The following is a 10106-nucleotide window of genomic DNA, read 5'->3' on the forward strand; positions in this document are numbered from 1 at the left end:
ACTCCTGAAGAAGCTCAAGAACCCTAATTGAATCCCTTGAATTTCATGTTTAGATCTTACTTTGATCCATGAATTTGATGTTTCTAGAATAGCTCTACTGTATCTACATGTTTAAGTATGTTTTGTGAAGTTCTAGAGTTGGTTTTGATGTGCATTGAAGGGTTTTAGGGTTGAAAATTGAAGGAGGAATAAGATGAATTTTTCTGGAAAATCTGCAGAATTGAATCTGCCTTGTTCTTGGGGAATTTTTCTCACCAACTTCCCGACCTTAATATTTTTTGATATTTTTATTGAAGATGCCTATATGTGTCTACTTTACTGTGCAAAATTTTCAGAATCTAACTAAAAATGTGGAATGAGATAAAATTCATTAACCGACCTGCTGTTCTAGTATCTGCAGTGCTGACAGCATCGTCGCACTTTACGGAAACGGTCATATTTTTCAGCTCGGGCAATGAAATTGCGATCCGATTTCTGATTTTGAAACTAGACTCATAGACCTAAAAAAATGCATGAAGATTGTCTCTTAGTTATGCTGCGCAAAGACAGATTTTAAGTTGAAGTTAGAACTGCAACTGTTTTCACTAGGCTAGGTATCTAACTTCTTCAATTGTTCTCAAATGTGTTTAGGACCTCATTTAAGTTATATTTATGCATGTTTAACAGTTTCTCATTGTGTTTCCATTGCCTAATTATTTTAGGAGGTTTGGGTGACACGTAGATACGAGGTGAGTGATTTAATACTTAAATTACATGATTTTGAACTTGTTTTCTTTAACGAACTTATTTGAACAAATTTTATGAATTGTGTACTCCATGGAATAGTAATGGAAGGTGGACCTATTTGTGAAATATTTGCAAATCTATTTAATGGCATTCCCAACGTCCGGTCTTGCTAGGGGACGGCTTAATGGCTAGCAAGGGTGTTTGAGGTTGGTGTGTGTTTTGGGATAATGCGTAGACGTCTGGCTTATCCACTACCGGAGACGCCTGGTAGCTTTTGAATTTTGAATAGCGGAATGTGCATTATATTTGGCCTATGGATTTGAGTTCTTGTTTTGAAATTCTATCAAATTATTTTGCATTGTCCATGGAAGGCATGTGAGTTATGTATTAATCATTCACACGAGCTTTGGCTTATGTATTTTTTTTTCCATCTTTCAAGAAGCGACGCGTAGGGTGGCGTGGTGTTTTACTTTTGGGATGTGTCGTATTTCTTTTTGGAAACTTGTATAGAGGAAATTATGTTTGTGGACACTTAACTTTATACATGGTTTGTTAGCTTTTGAGTTTGTAGTTTGTAAGTAAGCACAGCTCTGATAGGTTTACTTTTGGTTTGTAAAATCTATGTAAAACTTTGGTTTGTTATCAATAAAAAGCTGGCTTTTGCTTCCGCTATTAAGTTTTAGTCCTTTTTGATTATCACTTGTTTATGTGATATTTGATTTAAGATTTGGCCTTAGTGAGAAATCACTGGCATTTGTCATGATTAAGACCTCAAGGGGCGGGTCAGGGTCGTGACAACAGGGGCCTGGTCTTTGAGATGGGTGCTAACAGGGGCCCAGTCTCCAAACTGGCGGGAAATCCAATGATGATTATGAAGTGATGTAGGTGAACCCTAGTTATGTTATGGCATGATAAGCTATCCCTTTTGTTTTTGTAGTGAGAGGGATGCACGCTTAGTATATAACTTAGGTGTAATCTGCGGTAGCAAAAAGGAAGTGACCTCATGGGACAGGGCATGACTAGTGGTTAGGGAGGAAAAGATCTTATGGAGAAGATCTTAGATCACACATCAGATTAAAAGATAGTAAGAAACAAATTATTTGTTATTCTGTTGTTTATTCCTTGCATTAATATTCTATTGACTATTTGCTAGCTATAAAATAAAGGGATAAATGGGTAGGATTATTTTACTGGGTGAATCTTGTCACTCACAGTACAGAGTACCCGGCCTTGTGCTAGATTTTGCAGAAAATCAAGAAGGCACACAGAATCTCGAAGACGAGCAGTACTATCCAGAAGAGAATCCGGTCATGGAGACCGAGCTAGAGTTCGCCTGGGACCCGTGCCAAAACTAGAAGATGGCTTTGCATTTTTTCATGACATGTTATTTTATTCTGAGACAGACTTAGTATTTTAATTTGGGTTTGTAATAACTAAAATTCCTTGTTGGATTTATCCGTTGTGGATTTTATGTGAAATCATATTAAGAAATTAATAAGAAATTCATTACGAAAATCGGGGTGTTACAAGTGTTTAAAGCACTTTGTTAGGGAAACATGGGATTTCACAAATAATAATTGTATGTTGTAGTGCCCCGATTTTGGGGGCATTAATTAGTGATTTCTTAGAAAAAGGTTAATTTAATTAGGAACGGGCACAAGTACGACACAAGCACGGATACTGCACAACACAAGCACGGGTACTGCACAGACACGACACGACGGATTTTATGTGAAATCATATTAAGAAATTAATAAGAAATTCATTACGAAAATCGGGGCGTTACAAGTGTTTAAAGCACTTTGTTAGGGAAACATGGGATTTCACAAATAATAATTGTATGTTGTAGTGCCCCGATTTTGGGGGCATTAATTAGTGATTTCTTAGAAAAAGGTTAATTTAATTAGGAATGGGCACAAGTACGACACAAGCATGGGTACTGCACAACACAAGCACGGATACTGCACAAACACAACATGACACAAGCACAGGTACCACACAGACACGACACGACACAAGCACAACGCACGTACCACTGGTGCTTCCAGGGGCGGCTCCATGAATTCTTGTCAGCGGTGACAAATAATGTGCAACATACTTCTCGGAGCACTGGCTTTCAATGGCAACATCCTTAGTCATAAGGATTCCCGAAATTCTTCAAGAGCTCTGGAATGTCATAACCAAGCATATCATCCACGGCTTGAATCATTTTAGACTTCAGTTTCTCAAACTTATCGATGTTGTAAGCACTCAAAACCTCTCGGAAGTGTTCTATGTTTGGAAAATCGCCTGCTGGTAGATGGAACTCTCTCTGGACCTATTTGAACAAAATTCATGATGCAAGTATGAGTGAGTGAGTACATCAATCAGAGAGAGAGAGAGAGAGAGAGAGAGAGAGAGATAGATAGATGGACCTTTGCAAACACATCCTCAAGATTATCAATAAGCTATTGTTGAGTCTTAGCTTTACCCATTAAGGATGACATTTTCTTTTAAAGTTATATACTACAACAAAAATTACATTTTACAGCGTTAGAAAAATGCTATTGAATGTCATAGATAGCGTTCTTTGGAACGCTGTATTAGCCGATGCTATTAAAAGTCAAGACTTTTAATAGCATTTTTTGCACGCTGTCTTAGATAAATTTTCAATAGCGTTTTTTGAACGTTGTCTTTGATAAACTTTTAATAGCGTTTTAATTACATTCAGCTCCAATTGTAAAACAATTATTAGAAAAGCACGAATATAATCTAAAACTTCAATGTTGCCAATGTAATTAACCAAAATTCATTCAATCGGGCAAGTATTCATTACACCAGCTTTCGAAACACTCGAAAACACAAATTACATGAAAGGGTTGCAAGAATTACAATAGATTCATATAGTACCCAAATGTCCAATGTTACCAAAGGTAGCCATAAACAAGCTAACCAACATATTACTTGAGAATTTTCTATGTTGCAAGCTTGTTGAAATTGATGCAATCTTCGAGCAATTTGGTCTCTCTTTCCTCCCAAAGCCAAACACGTGGAATTGATGCAATCTTCTTGATTCCCTGTGGTACAAAATTTTGAATCAATAGATGGGTGTAGAATAAGCTCATGATTCGCGAAAGTATTTATACTATAAAAGCACAAGCAACATTAAATAAGTGGATCACTATGGTGTGTGTATGAATAGCAGAGGTGTAACTCCTACTCTTCATGCACAAAATGGAGAAAAGTAGACTGAAAAAGTAAATCATAGTCTCCTACACATATCAGATGGAGGCACACTTGGAACCAAAAACAACATAACAGGTGGAGGCACACTTAGAACCAAAACCATTCTGAAATATGGACACGATATCAACAAACTTCTTAGTATACTTATAGTACACAGCAAAACCATTCCAGAATGACACCCCACCCCACAAACATCACAGTTGGTACCCCCAATGGTAGAAAATATAGACACATGCATGAATTTTAGCAGCCCTAGCGCGTTTCACAAATTCATTGATCTGCAAATAAAAATGGCCTGCTTAAATTCGATGATATAATACTATGAATCGACTCATTGGCATGCACTTGCATACATTCACACAAATTAAAACAAAAATAATACTTTTTTAACCCGTGTTTGTGTCATGCTTATGCCCATTCTTTGTCTTAGAATTTTTGGGCATTTTTTCTTTTTGTCCTTTATTCATATTTTTCGCATTTGTTATGTAAAGACCCGGTATTTTTAATAAATAATTATTATTATCAAAACAAAAATATTATTTATGCTCGTTAGTTATTTAATTTGAAAAATTATTTGTGTCGTCACACCAAATTTTATTCCGTAATCATCTATGTTTGCGCATGTTCGGCGAGTAATTGTCCGAGTGTGTGCACGTGTGGCACCAGAGCATTTTTCTTTTTCTCAACCCCTCCCCATTTTTATATTTCGGCTAAGTACAAATCCCCCCATTTCCCTCAAATGTAGACAACACATAATACAACACATAATTTCCCATGAGTTAATCTATTCTAATATATAAAGGGAGAGCACCACTTTGGTGTCTCCCTTTTTTGTCATGTTTTTTCATTTCCAAAAATACCCATCTAAAAATTCACCCCTCTTCCAATTCACAGCAGTTAACTATGGGCAAAAGGGTAAGTCTGCACTTCAACTGCTCCCCACGATGTCAACTCAGCCAGAACTCCCCTCTTCTTCTCTTCCATCCCTCTTCTATTTCCTTCACGTTTCTTCTTCACAAGCTGTAACTGTCAAAAAGTTTCCGGCAAATCTCTGCAAATCACCCACCTTTCCACCATCTAAGGTTTGTCCACTCTCAATCTTCTCTCCCTTATTTGTGTGCTAGAGTGACTTTCCTTTTCCCCCATTAGTAGATGAAAGAGTTCTTTCTTTTTCCAACTCCTGTTTCTATAATTCACGTGGCCATCATGCATCAGGATAGGTAGTGTGTAAGGAAAACCTGAAAAGAGCTACGTGGGAAAGAAAGTAGGATGAGCAGTGATCCCTTCTGTTTAGACATCATGCAATTCGTTCTTTTTTCCCCTTTTTTGTGCGGTCGGTGCTAAGGGTGTAACTCGGCATCTTCATAATTCTGGTTCAAAGATCAAAAGAAAATTTAACTTCCATTTTGAAAATCAAAGTCTATAATTGTAGTTTTAACACTTTTAATGCTTCCAAGCACAATGGTGGAGGAAACATATATTTGGTCGAATATTAGAACAACCTAACTGCTGACTTGCACATCACTGACGCACGGCGTATTGCATGCAAACTAGAGGCCGGGGCACACGCAATGCGTGTGCAAGTCGGATTTTCACAACGTTTTTTGTAAAAATGCTTCCCACTTATTGTTTGATCAAATTTTTACAAATGTTGTGAAAATCCAACTTGCACACGCATCGCGTGTGCCCCGGCCTCTAGTATCCCTTATGCAAATCCTAACCCTTTGATATATCCCTCCCCATTTTCTTCTTTTTATTCCCAGCAAACACACACACACGGCAGAGAGAGAGAGGAAAAGAAGAAGAAGAACCGCCATCACCGACACCGCTCCTCACCACCCGAACACCACCACCTCCGGTCACCATCATCACCACCGTAGACCTCCTTCTCTCCAACCGAACTCCACCTCCTCCCTCCTCACCAACCAGAGCAGTCATCAACCGGAGCCGTCACCACCACCACCAAAATCACCTCTCACCACCAGCCGGCCGGGCACCATCACAACCGAGCTCCGTCGCCGTTCCAAACCGCCGCCAAAATCACTCCATAAATCGTTTCGCCGGACGATAGGTAGTTTTGAACTTACCTCCCTAAGTATATATCACGTGTCTATATTGATTTTAACTTTTCGGTATGATTGTATTCAAACCCGACGTCGCCAGTCGAGTCCCGCCGGTCGAGTCCGGCCGGACCCCCTGGTTTTTCCGACGTAACATAGCCACTGGATTTTGAAATTTTCTTGGACTAATTACAGTTTGATCTCCCGAGTTTGTTTATCTTATAAATCCAACCCTTGAGTATTGAAGTCTAATAATGTTAGCCCTCAAAAGTTAATTAGTTTCGGTTCAATCTTAATTTAATCGCATGATTAATTTATCGTATAATTAATTTTATCACATGATTAGTGTACCTAATGATTAACTTTATCGCATGATAGTGTACCGAGTAATTAATTTTATCTCATGATTCGTTGTGTCGAATAATTAGTTGTATCGCATGACATTGCATCTTGAGAACTTAGAACGGACATTAAGTTCACAGGGGATTGGTGTACGTGTAGAGAATATCACATAGACGATTTTAAGTTAAAGAAAATTGAAAAAGATAGAAGATGATATGATTGGCTGTTAGCCAGAGGAATGAGATTTTAGTGAGATTCTTGGAGGTTATCCACGGAGTCCAATTTGGGAGAAGAAAAATGAAGCCAGGGTATGGTAGTTGATTGTCGATTCAAAACCTTAGGATATGGCATTGCGTGATCACTCTTTTTGAATAGGAGATAAAAGGGTGATATGTATTATAGTACTAGGTTATGGTCTATATACTCCCAAGGTTACGGTTAGTTCTTTGTGGGCCCAATGGTTATGGTTAGTTCTCTGGGAAATTCATCCTTGTGAGGCGGCCGATGACTCTGACTAAGTAAATAACTTAGGCCGTTTCATCGGGGCTCCCGGTTAGGGCAAGCAAGGGAGAGCGGTATCACGAGTGGCCATAGTCCGAGTGGTTAACATGGGAGGATGTTTCTCATGGGTTGAGATTCTAGATTTCACTAAGTTAAAGGCTAGTAATTGAAATTGATCGCTTGCTACTTTAATTGTTCTTACTTTAACAGTATTGTACATGCCTTTGTTTGTAAGTTATGGGTTCGGGTGGGTTTTGGTTATTGAGCATCATCGCTCACGGTACTATGTTGCCCTGGTAACTCAAACGCCTGGTATTGAAGACGGAACAGAAGGGCATAGACAAGGAATGATTTGACGTTGACCAATGAAGATATCATCAAACTCTGGTTACACCCTTAGTTGCTCTGTAATTTCAATTAATTATTTTAATATTGTACAGTTAGAGAATTTGGCAAAATACTTTAAGGTTGATACGTTGTGATTTAATTGGAATTGACAAGGCTTTGGAATTTTAAATACTCCGAAATGGAAAAGTAATTGAAAGTCTCTTTTCAATTCTTTTTAATGTCTTTGAACTTTCGAGGCGTTACATGTTAGTTTTGCGATATTTGGATTATTGATTCGTCTCTACGAGAGGAATCGAAAAAGTGAAAAATTATAATTTTTTTATCCAAATTTTTTTGAAATGTCCAAGATAAAACTCAAAAAACCAGTTTTTTTTTTTTACTTTATCTTGGATGTACAAAAACTATTTGGGTTTTTCGATTCGTCTTGATGAAACGAATCAATAATTTACAAAAATTAAGTGCAAAATTAATAAACGCAAACAAAATTTGAACAAGAATAAAATAAGAAAAGTGCAATTTTTTTAATGAAACTCAGCCTTTGGTCTATGATCCTTTTGCTTTTGATACACAGCTCCGCCGAGCTCAAGACCAATCGAGTCGAATCATTCAATGCCATCCAATGTTTTCAAATTAGGATGCGTATCATATATCGTTTTTCCAATTATCTAAATAATATTGGGATACGTATCACATATCTTAAGCTACGTTTGTTGAAAGAGTAGGAGTTTCTATTGTTTAGTTGGATAAGATTTTTGAAAGATGGAGAATATTACGGACAAAAGAGGGGAATGAGACTATTTGTATCACATTTCAATTCAATTTTTTCTGTCTTGGTACAAAATGGCTAGAAGGCTTTAGTACAAAGATATTTTTATCCAAGATAAACTTTGATGTAATTTTAGAATTACATATTTGATTAATTCTCACAAAAAACTCTAGATATTTGACAAGAATATTCTAGAGCTCATGAGCTAGATATTTTGGAGTTTGTAATGGGTAGTGATATTAATGCCAAAATTATTCTTGTTGGTGTTAAAATTTCAGCTCATAAAAGTCTTGTACATGCACATGGTACAAACCTTTTGTGCACTAGAGTTTTGACACTAACAAAAATAGTTTTCGCATTATTATTTAAAAACTAGATAGTTATATCTTCTTCAATAATATCTTCCATCTTTGGGTTTTTTCAATTGGATTTGTTCGGACTTAATTTTCTTGTGCCAAAATATTCTCTTTGTCCTAATTTATTTGTACTAGTTCTATTATAACTGGATACAAAAACTGGTTATATATTTAAATTGGTAATAAATTTTATATCCAATATAAATCTTATTTGATAGATTTCGATTTGTTCTATAATAAATGTTTTTAAAATCACCTAAAACATTATAAATTATAAGATATAATCAATTGAAAAATGACACGAACTTCCAAAAAGAACAATTAAATTAGGACGGAGGTAGTATTAAATTTAGTTTATGTTTCAACAACGTTAATCATAATTAATATATAATTAAAAGTAGATACACCTAATAACATTAACAATTTAACAAACTGATGCAAAATCTCAAGTCTTTCAACTAGGGCCTATTACATTAAGGTTTTCTGTTCCCTTCGTTAGAGAAAGAAAAGTAAGACAAAACACAATCGAAGTATGGTTCTTTCTTCTATACAAGTCCTACATTGAGGTTGAATTTCTATCAAATTGTTTGGAAGATGCCATAAGTAGATCAAACGGCTTAGATTAATGCATTTGGGATTCCGCTCCTTGAAATATAGTCTGCCTTTTTTCCAATTTGTAATCGTACTATATGTACCGAATTAGGATACGCGTATAAATCGTAGGATATAGGTCATATCCTAGGATGTCAATACAAAAAGGATACCCTATATACCGAATTAGGATACGCATATAAATCATAGCATATAAGGTCGTATCCTAGGATGTCAATACAAAAAGGATACTGGGTGGGATACGTATCATTCTCTGAAGGAGACGATACAAATCATAGGATACGTATCATGTATCGTAGGTTTTTGACAACTATGATACCATCTACGAGGAGTAGATGGCCACGGTCGTGCTTCTACCTTCATTAATGATACTCACACAATAGAAATGCACAAATTCTATGCACAAATTTTTGTGTGGGTCCCATTATGGGTCCCACACTAATAATTCAAGCCGTTCATTAAATGTAAAATATCTTTTCAAGAGCCTCAGCAAAAAATCAGTTCAATCCGATATCTATAGTTGCTCGGTCTATCCATATAACTTTTTCATTATCCTAGAATCTGAATGAAAAATTAAATTATTGGATTGAGCATTTATAGGTATTGAATGGGCCCCACACTGGATCTGTGCATAGAATCTGTGCATAACTACTATGTGAGTAGCAGCGTTGTTCTACCTTCATTCACAGTGGTTCATGATCTAGATGTCGTTATTGCCGTCGACGCATATGGTTTGTTTGATTAGTAGATCGATCAGAGATGAGTTTCAGTACTAGAAATTTCATGAGATGCATTTTTTCGGGCTTGGATGCTATTATTAATCGTGGACTGTGTGATACTGCAGAATTTTGACAGTCTTAGCAACAATAGCTTCTTTGTAGCAACAATGGTTTTTCTTTTACTCAGTAGAGTTTCTTGGTGCTGAAGTTTATGTACATCAAACTATTCGAGCAAAGTTGTGTCTGAAGTTGTATTCCTAACGTTGCCTTTCGTTATTTTTTCCCCTGTTTAGAAAGAACAAAACCTTGATTCAAGATTGGTCGATGAATTTCCCAATGACTCCTCTTGGACCCTTCGAAAGATTTTTGGTTTGAGAAGTGTAGGTCAGAAGTTTATTCTATCCAAGATTGGTAATGGCTTAAGCACATTCCTTTGGTTGGATAATTGGCA

Source organism: Rhododendron vialii, chromosome 3a (genome assembly GCF_030253575.1).
Source record: "Rhododendron vialii isolate Sample 1 chromosome 3a, ASM3025357v1".
NCBI lineage: Eukaryota > Viridiplantae > Streptophyta > Magnoliopsida > Ericales > Ericaceae > Rhododendron > Rhododendron vialii.